This window comes from Procambarus clarkii, chromosome 38 (assembly GCF_040958095.1).
Source record: "Procambarus clarkii isolate CNS0578487 chromosome 38, FALCON_Pclarkii_2.0, whole genome shotgun sequence".
NCBI classification, from domain to species: domain Eukaryota; kingdom Metazoa; phylum Arthropoda; class Malacostraca; order Decapoda; family Cambaridae; genus Procambarus; species Procambarus clarkii.
In genome coordinates, this window is record NC_091187.1 from 39014764 (window position 1) to 39029590 (window position 14827).

Below are 14827 nucleotides of genomic sequence, written 5' to 3' on the forward strand. Positions count from 1 at the left end.
TTTAATAATATATATATATATATATATATATATATATATATATATACGGGAAAGTGTTGGAGTGTAGATGTTCGGCAGTCCTCCAATGGCAGGTGTCAATGCCTAGTCACACTTACAAAAAAAAAGATAGACTGCTTGCCTGTTTGTCTGTCTGTGGTAAAGTAAGGGAAGACACGCAAAACACAAAGTATAAACAATGAAACTTTAATTAATAAACAAATTATAAACAAAAACAATCCCTTGGCAATGTACAGTGCAAAAGAACAAGTCAAAAACAATATAACATAAATGAATAATAGGGATGAAGTTACTCTACAATAATAATAAAATTAAAGTTGAAAAATAATTAGGTGCTGAGAATATGGCGCTAGCTGAGAGACACCCAGCTGATACACATATATCAGTTAGTTGTTCACGGCTTGAGAGCACAAAGATATTCTGACTTCAATGGCTGGATCAAGCCCAGACATCGACTCAGGTAGAGGGCGCTGAGGTGCAATGTGCAGGTGTGCAGTCGGCGAGTCACCAATCAGGAGCAGGCAGGCTGGGAAGGGTAGTTGGCTGGTTGATGATGAGCCAGCTTGGAGAGAGTGGAGTAGGGGGGTCTTGGGTACGTTTTGCCTCCTGGTCAAAACGTTTTGTGCTACTGGGAGACGTATCTAGAAGGTAGCATCTTATTCTTGAATAAAATACATAACTTCATGTAGAGAAGAGCAGGCTCAATCTCTCTTGAAAGAGATTATCGTCATAACTCTCCCCCGAAGCCTGCAGCTATGGGTGAAGTTACGTCTTCAGGTGGTAGAGTAGTAGGTGGAGTTGTCTCTACTTCATAAACTCTGGAGAGGGCGTCTGCTATGATGTTGTCAGAACCCTTGATGTAGAAGATCTCCAGGTTGAAATTCTGCAGATATAAAGCCCATCATAGAAGCCGTTGACTGTTGAATTGGGCTTGCTGCAGGAAGCGTAGGGGATTGTGGTCCGAGTAGATGGTGGTAGACCGAGCACCTTGCAGGTATGATTGAAAGTGCTGCAAGTTCAGGACGATGGAGAGTAGCTCCTTTTCGATCGTGCTGTAATTCATCTGGTGGGTTTTTAACTTGTAGCTGTAGTAGCTAACAGGTAAAACATCTTCGCCTCGTTGTTGCATCAGGACACCCCCGATGCCGGTACCACAGGCGTCGACATGGAGGATGAAAGGCTTCGTGATATCTGGCGAGGCGAGAATAGGATTAGAACAGAGCAGGAATTTAAGTTGTTCAAAAGCAATGGTCTGCTGAATGGTCCAATTATACCGTTGCTTAGGGCTGGTTAAAGTGATCAAAGGTGTCGCCACCGTACTAAAATTCTTCACAAACCTACGGTAGTAGGAGGCAAGACCAAGGAAGTGCAGGAGCTGCTTCCTGGTGGTAGGCTGTGGGTAATGCTGGAGGGCTTGGGTATGTATGTTTAACGGAGCTAGGCTGCCACTCCCTATCTCATGACCAAGATAACGCACTTTACCTTTGGCAAAGGTGGACTTGCCCAAATTGATGGTGAGGCCGGCTGTCAGGAGCTTGGCAAACAATCGTTGCAGCTGGAGCAGATGTTCGCTCCAGGTGTTGGTTGCCACAACGATGTCATCCAAGTAGGCGTAGGTGTTATCTAAGCCCTGGATGACACGGTTGACAGCTCGCTGGAAGGTGGCCGGGGCCTTACATAGTCCAAATGGAAGGCGTTCGTATCTGTAAAGGCCAAAGGGAGTGGTAAAGGCAGATATTTCCTTAGCTCGCTCTGTCAAACTTACTTGGTAGTATCCCTTGAGTAAGTCTAACTTGGATAGATACCGAGCATTACCAATGGCGTCAAGGATGTCATCTATTCTAGGTAATGGATAAGCATCCTTGATAGTCACAAGATTCAATTTCCGGTAATCAGTACACAACCTCACTTTACCTTGCGGTTTCGGCACCAAGATGCAGGGTGAGGCCCAAGGGGACTCACAAGGGGTGGCCAGCCCATGATCCAGGAGGTACTGTACCTCAGCACGCATGACTTCCTTTTTGCTCCGGCTGATTCTGTAGAAAGGTTGACGAATCGGCCGGGTGTCAGAAAGTAGCTGGATGTCGTGCTGAACCACATTACACTCCTGTGGATCATCGCTGAACAACTTCTGATGTTCCTTGAAGATTCTGATGAGAAGAGAACTATTACTGTCCTGCAAATAGGTATGAAGATCATTAAGAATTTCCGAGTTGGAAGGCACTGACCCAGTGTTAGTGCTTTCGGGAGGAGAAGCAGGGAAGGTCTCACTGTGGAGGTATGGACCTTTAAAGGTGGATAATGATACCAACAAAGTAGGGGGAGTGCCTTGATATTGTTTCAGGAGGTTGACGTGGCACAACTGGGTCTTCCGCCGCCTATCTGGAGTCTCAAGAACGTAGTTGTGATTGTTCCTGCACTCCTTGATGCGGTAAGGTTCTGAAAACTTGTTTTGCAATGGAGAACCTGGGATAGGAAAATATGCCAACACGAAGTCTCCTGGTTTAAATTTCCTAAGTTTGCTGCGTTGGTCAAAATTAGTCTTCATCCTCTCCTGAGCTTTCAATAGATTGTCATTAGAAAATTTACGTACTCTCTCTAGAATGTGTTTTAAGTTTTGAAGAAACTGGGGCACATTTTGAGGGTCACTGAAGGTGGCATTACATAGAGAGTCTTTGAAAGCTTTGAGAGGAGTACGGCACTTACGTCCGTAGAGCATCTCATAAGGAGATACTCCTAGAGGCTCATTGGGGAGATTTTTGAAAATGCACATAATGAGGTCAAGTTGTTTATCCCAGTCCTTCAAGGTTTCATTGCAAAATTTCTTTAGGTGTGCTTTAATAGTCTGATGACTACGTTCAAGAGAACCCTGTGAAGCAGGATGATAGGGGCTGGACAATACCTGTGGGATGTTGAACTCTTCCAGTGTCTTCTTGAAGAGATCACTGGTGAAGTTGGTGCCACAGTCACTTTGAACATCTCTTGGAAATCCATACTGGGTGAAGATCTTCATTAGCTGTTTCACCACAGTAGCAGCCGTAATGTTCTTTACTGGAACTGCTATGGGGAATCTGGTGGTAGGACACAAGATAGTTAGTATATAGGCGTTGCCAGAACTGGTCCGGGGTAAAGGACCAACACCGTCTATGATGAGTCTGTGGAAAGGTTCTGCAGGCACCTGAATAGGAGTCAATGATGCCTGGGGAATAGAGATGTTAGGTTTACCTGCCACCTGACATGTATGACACTGTTGCACATACTTTTTGACGTCCTTAACCATACCTGGCCAGTAGTAGTCTTGTCTGATTCCGTGGTAGGTTTTGTTAAAACCAGTGAGAAAGAGCTCCTTGGGCCAGGTGTAGAATATCGGGCCGTAGGCTGGTGGGAATCACTAGGTGTTCGACATTTGCCCAATCGTCGTCCTCCTTCAGCTTATTGGGTCTGTACCTGCGGTAGAGCAACTGATTCTCTAGGAAGAACCCAGGGATACTGTCAGGTTGAGTCTCAGCCTGGAAGAATAATGGTGTTAATGATTGATCTTCCCTCTGTAACTTACGGAACTCCAAGCTGGTAAGATTTGGTGGTAGATTCTGAGGGTCTTGAGGGACAGCGGTAGCAGTAGAGTCAGCTGGTTGCGGGCGTGCAGCTTGTGCACAAATGGTCACCAAAACCGGAGGAGAAACTTCATCACTTTCTTGGACCTCTGCTGAAACATACTCAAAGATGGGATTGTCCACTAAAGAGTTACACACCTGGGGTTTGTCCATGATGATCAGGTTGGACGGTTGCAAATCTTCTGCCAAGTCGTTGCCCAGGAGAAGTTGCACTCCAGACATGGGAAAAGGCTTCTCCCTGATGGCGACTTGGACTTCACCGGTCACAAAAGGACAATCCAGGTGGACTCTGGCGAGTGGATACGGAGTGGTAGCAGTGAGGTCAGTGATAAGGACGGTTTCCCCGGTGTAGGTGTTAGGCACAGATGATTTCAATATTATGGACTGAAGAGCCGCTGTGTCCCTCAAGATCTTCAATTTGAAACGTCCCTCCGAATCTGTACCGTTGGTAGAGACAGTTCCAGGATACAGGTGTTTGCTGAAGAGAGAAAGATCATTAACAGGAACACCAACATTCATCACAGGCTTACCGGACTTAGGAGGAGTCGGTTTGGGTTTAGTAGTTTCATTGCCTTTGTATTGGGCTTTCCCACATCTATCTATGGTATGTCCATAGAGTTTGCAACACTTACTATACAATTGAGAGCTTGCTTGATCGGTACTTACTTTATCATAACTATACCAAGACTTCTTACTGGAAGGTGGTTCTGGTGTAAGCCGGTGGATGGGGTTGTAGGTGTCAGCTGATTTCGCACATTTGATGTAGTCGGTTTCTTCTTTATCTGCTAAATATAAACGGACGGAAGGGGGAACACGTCTCAAGAATTCCTCAACTAGCATGAGGTTGACGAGCTCTGTAAATGTAGAGACATGTGCTGCTTCCACCCATTTCATGAAATATCTTTTCTTGGTATTGGCAAATTCCAGAAAGGTGGTGGTTGCCTTTAGATGGTCACGAAATTTTCGTCTGAAGCTTTCGGTGGAGAGAAGGTAGGCGTCCAGAACTGCTTGCTTCAGGGTCTGGTAGTCATTCTCAGACGCTAAGGTATTGAGAGTAACTGCAGCTCTACCAGTAAGATGCACTCTGAGAAGGGTAGACCATTGATCTGCAGGCCAGCTAAGTTTATTAGCTAGGGTCTCAAAAGTGGGGAAAAAGACATCAATCTCTGTCTGAACGAATGGTGGCATTAACTTACTTGCATGGGAGACATTGAAACTTACGGGAAGACTAGCGGTAGCTTGTTGGCGCCGAGTGTGGTGTGTAGTTTCCAACGTGAGTTCTCGTTGACGACATTCTATAGCCATATCCGCTTGCTGTTTGTCATGCTCGCGTTGTATCTCCAGGTGGCGTTGTTTTGCTTCAAGCTGTATTCGCTCACGCTCTCTGAATAGGGCCATCTCACGTTCTTGCTCTTCTTTCCTTTTTGCAGCATTTCTTTCCCCCTCATCTGGAGGGCTTCTTTCGCCAGTTCAGCCTCTCTTTCTCTCATGTGGATAGCTTCTTGCTGTTGCTCCCGCTCGAGTTTTGCAAGATCGAGCTTGAGTTTTATAGTTGCCAGATCATGTTTATCTGCAATAGAATAAGTTTCGTGAGTTTCAGAGTCAATCTTCCCTTCATCTAAGAGGTGATCCATTATTAAGTTATGCAATTAATTTTTGTTGGCTCCATGAGGGAATATCTAGTTGATACTCATGTGCAAAAGTTTGTAATTCGGTTCTCTTGGCACGATTTAAGGTTCCTTTTTCACCTGCTGGATCGTTACGAAAAGCTGGGAGACGAAACATGGTGAAAAATAGCAAATAAATGTACACGAATACTTGTGATATGGTAAGTGTCAGTAACAGGATAACGTGGCAACTGGTAACTATCCTGTGGAATTTAATATTTAACAATTAATGTTAATTTTAGAATGGTAAATGATTAGTCAATCAAAATCGCAGGATATCTTGTACCCGGTACTCAATGTAAGAGAATAAGGGCAAGAAAATCCTACTAAATAGATGAAACTGAGTTTCTAAAACAAATGAAACATATAATTGCTCCAAAAGTGAATAAGGTAGTCCAAGAATGTAGGCATACCTTGCCGAGTCGCTATAGGACAGAAGCAAGGGTTTTCCCACTAAATGAAATATGATACTTACAGAATTAGCGAACTTTGTGCTCTGAAAAAAGGAAGCTAATTCGCTATCTAAGTAAATATCATCATCTCTGACCGAAGTGCAGGGGTGCGAATGTCAACTGGTGACGAGAACTGCTGCTGAGGTCCCAACTCAGCAACGTAGTCCGTGCTAGAGGAACTATGGCCCTCTTTATCCTCCTTCGGTCAGATTGCAGAAGACAGGGTGCTTTGACCCGAAGACAAATCAAAGTACCAGGGTACCCAAAATGATGATCTGTCTGAGATTGAGAAATATCCTAGGGAAAAAAATGGAGAACACGAGTAATAACACGGAGGGAGGGATGACCAATTAAGAGAATGACCGAGGCCTCCAGTCACCACGTAATCCAAAGTTATCCAACACTCACTATATGTTACTCTCGGAATGCACAATACACACAGCACTATATAAATATTAAAAGTAATGAAAATATTGAAAAGCAACTGTATCAAAGCCAAGTACACTTACCACAAATTGACGTTCTGGTACTAGTACCTGAGTGAAGCTCCGTGGACAGGCCCCCATTAAATGTGACGGGAAAGCGTTGGAGTGTAGATGTTCGGCAGTCCTCCAATGGCAGGTGTCAATGCCTAGTCACACTTACAAAAAAAAAGATAGACTGCTTGCCTGTTTGTCTGTCTGTGGTAAAGTAAGGGAAGACACGCAAAACACAAAGTATGAACAATGAAACTTTAATTAATAAACAAATTATAAACAGAGACAATCCCTTGGCAATGTACAGTGCAAAAGAACCAGACAAAAACAATATAACATAAATGAATAACAGGGATGAAGTTACTCTACAATAATAATAAAATTAAAGGTGAAAAATAATTAGGTGCTGAGAATATGGCGCTAGCTGCGAGACACCCAGCTGATACACATATATCAGTTAGTTGTTCACGGCTTGAGAGCACAAAGATATTCTGACTTCAATGGCTGGACCAAGCCCAGACATCGACTCAGGCTGAGGTGCAATGTGCAGGTGTGCAGTCGGCGAGTCACCAATCAGGAGCAGGCAGGCTGGGAAGGGTAGTTGGCTGGTTGATGACGAGCCGACGTGGAGGGAGTGGAGTAGGGGGGTCTTGGGTACGTTTTGCCTCCTGGTCAAAACGTTTTATGCTATTGGGAGACGTATCATGAAGGTAGCATCTTATTCTTGAATAAAATACGTAACTTCATGTAGAGAAGAGCAGGCTCAATCTCTCTTGAAAGAGATTATCTTCACAATATATATATATATATATATATATATATATATATATATATATATATATATATATATATATATATATATATATATATATATATATATATATATATGTCGTACCTAATAGCCAGAACGCACTTCTCAGCCTACTATTCAAGGCCCGATTTGCCTAATAAGCCAAGTTTTCATGAATTAATGTTTTTTCGTCTACCTAACCTACCTAACCTAACCTAACCTAGCTTTTTTTGGCTACCTAACCTAACCTTGCCTATAAATATAGGTTAGGTTAGGTTAGGTAGGGTTGGTTAGGTTCGGTCATATATCTACGTTAATTTTAACTCAAATAAAAAAAAATTGACCTCATACATAGAGAAAAGGGTTGCTTTATCATTTCATAAGAAAAAAATTATAGTAAATATATTAATTCAGGAATACTTGGCTTATTAGGCAAATCGGGCCTTGAATAGTAGGCTGAGAAGTGAGTTCTGGCTACTAGGTACGACATATATATATATATATATATATATATATATATATATATGTCGTACCTAGTAGCCAGAACTCACTTCTCAGCCTACTATGCAAGGCCCGATTTGCCTAATAAGCCAAGTTTTCCTGAATTAATATATTTTCTAAAAAAAATTTCTTATGAAATGATAAAGCTGCCCTTTTCACTATGTATAAGGTCAATTTTTTTATTGGAGTTAAAATTAACGTAGATATATGACCGAACCTAACCAACCCTACCTAACCTAACCTAACCTATCTTTATAGGTAAGGTTAGGTTAGGTAGCCAAAAAAAGTTAGGTTAGGTTAGGTTAGGTAGGTTAGGTAGTCGAGAAAACATTAATTCATGAAAACTTGGCTTATTAGGCAAATTGGGCCTTGCATAGTAGGCTGAGAAGTGCGTTCTGGCTACTAGGTACGACATATATATAGTAGCCAGAACACACTTCTCGGCCTACTATGCAAGGCCCGATTTGCCTAATAAGCAAAGTTCTCCAGATTTTAAATATTTTTCAATTTTTTTTCTTATGAAATGATAAAGCTATTCATTTCATTATGTATGAGCTAATTTTTGTTAAATTTGGGGTAAAACTAACGTAGATATATGACCGAACCTAACCAACCCTACCTAACCTAAAATAACCTTAACCTAACCTAAAATAATCTTAACCTAACCTAAACTTACAACACTAAATCAATTATTTATGTTCTTAATATAATATAATAATAATATATAAAAAAAACCAATAGGAAACAATTTATTGAAAATAAAGAAAATCACTCGGCCTATTAGGCAAATCGGGCCTTAAATAGTAGGCCGAGAAGGGTACAACATATATATATATATATATATATATATATATATATATATATATATGTCGTACCTAGTAGCCAGAACTCACTTTTCAGCCTACAATGCAAGGCCCGATTTGCCTAATAAGCCAAGTTTTCATGAATTAATATATTTTCTCTAATTTTTTTCTTATGAAATGATAAAGCAACCCATTTCATTATGTAAGAGGTCAATTTTCTTTTATTGGAGTTAAAATTAACGTAGATATATGACCGAACCTAACCAACCCTACCTAACCTAACCTAACCTATCTTTATAGGTTAGGTTAGGTTAGGTAGCCGAAAAAGTTAGGTTAGGTTAGGTTAGGTAGGTTAGGTAGTCGAAAAGCAATTAATTCATGAAAACTTGGCTTATTAGGCAAATCGGGCCTTGCATAGTAGGCTGAGAAGTGAGTTCTGGCTACTAGGTACGACATATATATATATATATATATATATATATATATATATATATATATATATATATATATATATATATATATATATATATATACTTTATATATATATATATATATATGTCGTACCTAGTAGCCAGAACGCACTTCTGAGCCTACTATTCAAGGCCCGATTTGCCTAATAAGCCAAGTTTTCCTGAATTGATATATTTTCTCTAATTTTTTTCTTATGAAATGATAAAGCTACCCATTTCATTATGTATGAGATAATTTTTTTTTATTGGAGTTAAAATTAACGAAGATATATGACCGAACCTAACCAACCCTACCTAACCTAACCTAATCAATCTTTATAGGTTAGGTTAGGTTAGGTAGCCGAAAAAGTTAGGTTAGGTTAGGTTAGGTAGGTTAGGTAGTCGAAAAACAATTAATTCATGAAAACTTGGCTTATTAGGCAAATCGGGCCTTGCATAGTAGGCAGAGAAGTGCGTTCTGGCTACTAGGTACGACATATATATATATATATATATATATATATATATATATATATATATATATATATATATATATATATATATATATATATATATATATATATATATATATATATATATATATATATATATATATATATATATGTCGTACCTAGTAGCCAGAACGTCCTTCTCAGCCTACTATGCAAGGCCCAATTTGCCTTATAAGCCAAGTTTTCATGAATTAATTGTTTTTCGGCAACCTAACCTACCTAACCTAACCTAACCTAACTTTTTCGGCTACCTAACCTAACCTAACCTATAGAGATAGGTTAGGTTAGGTTAGGTAGGGTTGGTTAGGTTCGGTCATATATCTACGTTAATTTTAACTCCAATAAAAAAAATTGACCTCATACATAATGAAATGGGTAGCTTTATCATTTCATAAGAAAAAAATTAGAGAAAATATATTAATTCAGGAAAACTTGGCTTATTAGGCAAATCGGGCCTTCCATAGTAGGCCGAAAAGTGTGTTCTGGCTACTAGGTACGACATATATATATATATATATATATATATTATTAAATATGACCGAAAAAGTAAGATTAATAATTCTAACACGAATTTCCTCGATCTTTCTTATGTTTCTTTTCACTGTTGATGGTAACTGAAAAATCAATTCTCCAAAATTCATTTTTATTTCTAGTCTGACGCGACAATTGAGCGCGTTTCGTAAAACTGATTACATTTTCAAAGACATTAGTTTACACACACACAACTATAACTGAATAGAGCTTAAACATCTTCGATTTTTTATACCTGCATTTGGGTGAGGTGATATGTTACAACAGTTTTGGATGAGGTGAAAACAAACTTTCAACACAAGCCAGAACACGAAACAATGGGTATTAAAGGTAAGAATGGAAGTAATTGCAGAGGGCCTATTGGCCCATATTTCTTGATGCTTCTATATTGGAGCGGAGTCTTGAAGTGGGTAAAACATAGTTTTGCATTAATTGGCTGTTGATTACTGGTGTTGACTTCTTGATGTGTAGTGCCTCGCAGATGTCAAGCCGCCTGCTATCGCTGTATCTATAGATTATTTCTGTGTTGTTTGCTAGGATTTCTCTGGCGATGGTTTGGTTGTGGGAAGAGATTATATGTTCCTTAATGGAGCCCTGTTGTTTATGCATCGTTAAACGCCTGGAAAGAGATGTTATTGTCTTACCTATATACCGAGTTTTTTGAGGCTTACAGTCCCCAAGAGGGCATTTGAAGGCATAGACGACGTTGGTCTCTTTTAAAGCGTTCTGCTTTGTGTCTGGAGAGTTTCTCATGAGTAGGCTGGCCGTTTTCTTGGTTGTATAGTAGGTACTTGATGTCAGACTTCTGCAGGAGCTGAAGGAGGCATTTGAGCAGAATTCTGTGTTGCGTTTCACTTACGAGATAGAGAAGGATGGGAAGCTGCCCTTTCATGGAAAGGAGCGGAGGTTTCCACACTGCAGTCTACACTAAGGAAACAAACATAGGAATGTGCCTAAATGCCAACAGCGACTGCCCTGACAGGTACAAGAGGAGTGTTGTTAACGCTTATGTCGACCGTGCTCTCAGCCACGGCTCAGAATGGAAGCAAGTCGACGAAGAACTCTGTATTGTAAGGCAGGTCCTAGTCAACAACGGCTTCTCCAATGGTTTCGTTGAAGACCTCATAAGAAGGAAAGTGAAACGCCATGCAACCTCTGAAGAGACAACTAACACAACACCTATACCCCCTATTAGACTATTTTACAGAAACTTCTTTTCCACAGCTCATAAAACGTAGGAAAAGGTCCTGAAAGACATTGTTAATAGAAATGTTATCCCTACAGACAAAAATCAAAGACACAACTGACGATTTACTATAAAACGAAAAAAACGGCCAGCATACTCATGAGAAACTCTCCAGACACAAAGCAGAACGCTTTAAAAGAGACCACCATCGTCTATGCCTTCAAATGCCCTCTTGGAGACTGTAAGCCTCAAAAAACTCAGAATATAGGCAAGACAACAACATCTCTTTCCAGGCGTTTAACGATGCATAGGCAACAGGACTCCATTAAGGAACATATAATCTCTTCCCACAACCAAACCATCACCAGAGAAGTCTTAACAAAAAACACAACACAGAAATCATCGATAGATACAGCGATAGCAGGCGGCTTGACATCTGCGAGGCACTACACATCAAGAAGTCAACACCAGCAATCAACAGCCAATTAATGCACAACTATATTCTACCCACTTCAAGACTCCGCTCCAATATAGAAGCATCAAGAGGAAGTATGGGCCAATAGGCCCTTTGCAGTTACTTCCATTCATATGCTCTTACATATCCAATTAATACCCTTTGTTCCATGTTCTGTCTTGCGTTTATCAAAAGTTTGTTCACCTCATCCAAAACTGTTGCACCATATCACCTCACCCAAGTGCGAGTATATAAGATGGATAAACTGTTTAGTGGTAGCATAAATAAAACTTTGTTTAGTGTTTTCAGGTTAAAGGTGTGTGTGTAAACTAAAGTCATTGAAAATGTAATAAGTTATTACGAAACGTGTTCAAGCGTCGCGTCAGACTAGAAATAAAAATGAATTTTGGAGAATTGATTTTTCAATTACCATCGACAGTAATAAGAAATATTGAGAAAATTCGTGTTAGAATTGTTAATCTTACTTTTTCGGTCATATTTAACAACATATGTTTAAACGAAAGACTGCTACCAATATATATATATATATATATATATATATATATATATATATATATATATATATATATATATATATAACTGAAAACTCACACCCCAGAAGTGACTCGAACCCATACTCCCAGAAGCAACGCAACTGGTATGTACAAGACGCCTTAATCCACTTGACCATCACGACCGGACATAATGAGGTGATAGCCGAGGCTATTTGAACCACCCCACCGCCGGCACTCGGATAGTAATCTTGGGCATAGCATTTTACCAAATCACCTCATTCTTTGGGGCACACGTGAGGAACACAAATGCGAACAAGCCTGAATGGTCCCCAGGACAATATGCAACTGAAAACTCACACCCCAGAAGTGACTCGAACCCATACTCCCAGAAGCAACGCAACTGGTATGTACAAGACGCCTTAATCCACTTGACCATCACGACCGGACATAATGAGGTGATAGCCGAGGCTATTTGAACCACCCCACCGCCGGCACTCGGATAGTAATCTTGGGCATAGCATTTTACCAAATCACCTCATTCTTTGGGGCACACGTGAGGAACACAAATGCGAACAAGCCTGAATGGTCCCCAGGACAATATGCAACTGAAAACTCACACCCCAGAAGTGACTCGAACCCATACTCCCAGAAGCAACGCAACTGGTATGTACAAGACGCCTTAATCCACTTGACCATCACGACCGGACATAATGAGGTGATAGCCGAGGCTATTTGAACCACCCCACCGCCGGCACTCGGATAGTAATCTTGGGCATAGCATTTTACCAAATCACCTCATTCTTTGGGGCACACGTGAGGAACACAAATGCGAACAAGCCTGAATGGTCCCCAGGACAATATGCAACTGAAAACTCACACCCCAGAAGTGACTCGAACCCATACTCCCAGAAGCAACGCAACTGGTATGTACAAGACGCCTTAATCCACTTGACCATCACGACCGGACATAATGAGGTGATAGCCGAGGCTATTTGAACCACCCCACCGCCGGCACTCGGATAGTAATCTTGGGCATAGCATTTTACCAAATCACCTCATTCTTTGGGGCACACGTGAGGAACACAAATGCGAACAAGCCTGAATGGTCCCCAGGACAATATGCAACTGAAAACTCACACCCCAGAAGTGACTCGAACCCATACTCCCAGAAGCAACGCAACTGGTATGTACAAGACGCCTTAATCCACTTGACCATCACGACCGGACATAATGAGGTGATAGCCGAGGCTATTTGAACCACCCCACCGCCGGCACTCGGATAGTAATCTTGGGCATAGCACCAGTTGCGTTGCTTCTGGGAGTATGGGTTCGAGTCACTTCTGGGGTGTGAGTTTTCAGTTGCATATTGTCCTGGGGACCATTCAGGCTTGTTCGCATTTGTGTTCCTCACGTGTGCCCCAAAGAATGAGGTGATTTGGTAAAATGCTATGCCCAAGATTACTATCCGAGTGCCGGCGGTGGGGTGGTTCAAATAGCCTCGGCTATCACCTCATTATGTCCGGTCGTGATGGTCAAGTGGATTAAGGCGTCTTGTACATACCAGTTGCGTTGCTTCTGGGAGTATGGGTTCGAGTCAATTCTGGGGTGTGAGTTTTCAGTTGCATATTGTCCTGGGGACAATTCAGGCTTGTTCGCAATTGTGTTCCTCACGTGTGCCCCAAAGAATGAGGTGATTTGGTAAAATGCTATGCCCAAGATTACTATCCGAGTGCCGGCGGTGGGGTGGTTCAAATAGCCTCGGCTATCACCTCATTATGTCCGGTCGTGATGGTCAAGTGGATTAAGGCGTCTTGTACATACCAGTTGCGTTGCTTCTGGGAGTATGGGTTCGAGTCACTTCTGGGGTGTGAGTTTTCCGTTGCATATTGTCCTGGGGACCATTCAGGCTTGTTCGCATTTGTGTTCCTCACGTGTGCCCAAAAGAATGAGGTGATTTGGTAAAATGCTATGCCCAAGATTACTATCCGAGTGCCGGCGGTGGGGTGGTTCAAATAGCCTCGGCTATCACCTCATTATGTCCGGTCGTGATGGTCAAGTGGATTAAGGCGTCTTGTACATACCAGTTGCGTTGCTTCTGGGAGTATGGGTTCGAGTCACTTCTGGGGTGTGAGTTTTCAGTTGCATATTGTCCTGGGGACCATTCAGGCTTGTTCGCATTTGTGTTCCTCACGTGTGCCCCAAAGAATGAGGTGATTTGGTAAAATGCTATGCCCAAGATTACTATCCGAGTGCCGGCGGTGGGGTGGTTCAAATAGCCTCGGCTATCACCTCATTATGTCCGGTCGTGATGGTCAAGTGGATTAAGGCGTCTTGTACATACCAGTTGCGTTGCTTCTGGGAGTATGGGTTCGAGTCACTTCTGGGGTGAGAGTTTTCAGTTGCATATTGTCCTGGGGACTATTCAGGCTTGTTCGCATATATATATATATATATATATATATATATATATATATATATATATATATATATATATATATATATATATATATATATATATATATATATATATATATATATATATTAGTATATTTTGGTAGCAGTCTTTCCTGTAGACATATTTTATTAAATATGACCGAAAAAGTAAGATTAATAATTCTAACACGAATTTTCTCAATCTTTCGTACATTATGCTTCACTGTTGGAGGTAAATCAAAAATCACTTCTCCAAAATTCATTTTTATTTCTAGTCTGACGCGACTTGGGCGCGTTTCGTAAAACTTATTACATTTTCAAAGACTTCACAAATACACAACTGATTAGAACTTGCGTTTCCCTGATTTTATATCTACATTTGAGTGAGGTGGGAAGGGTGATGTGGCATTACATTTGAGTAAGGTG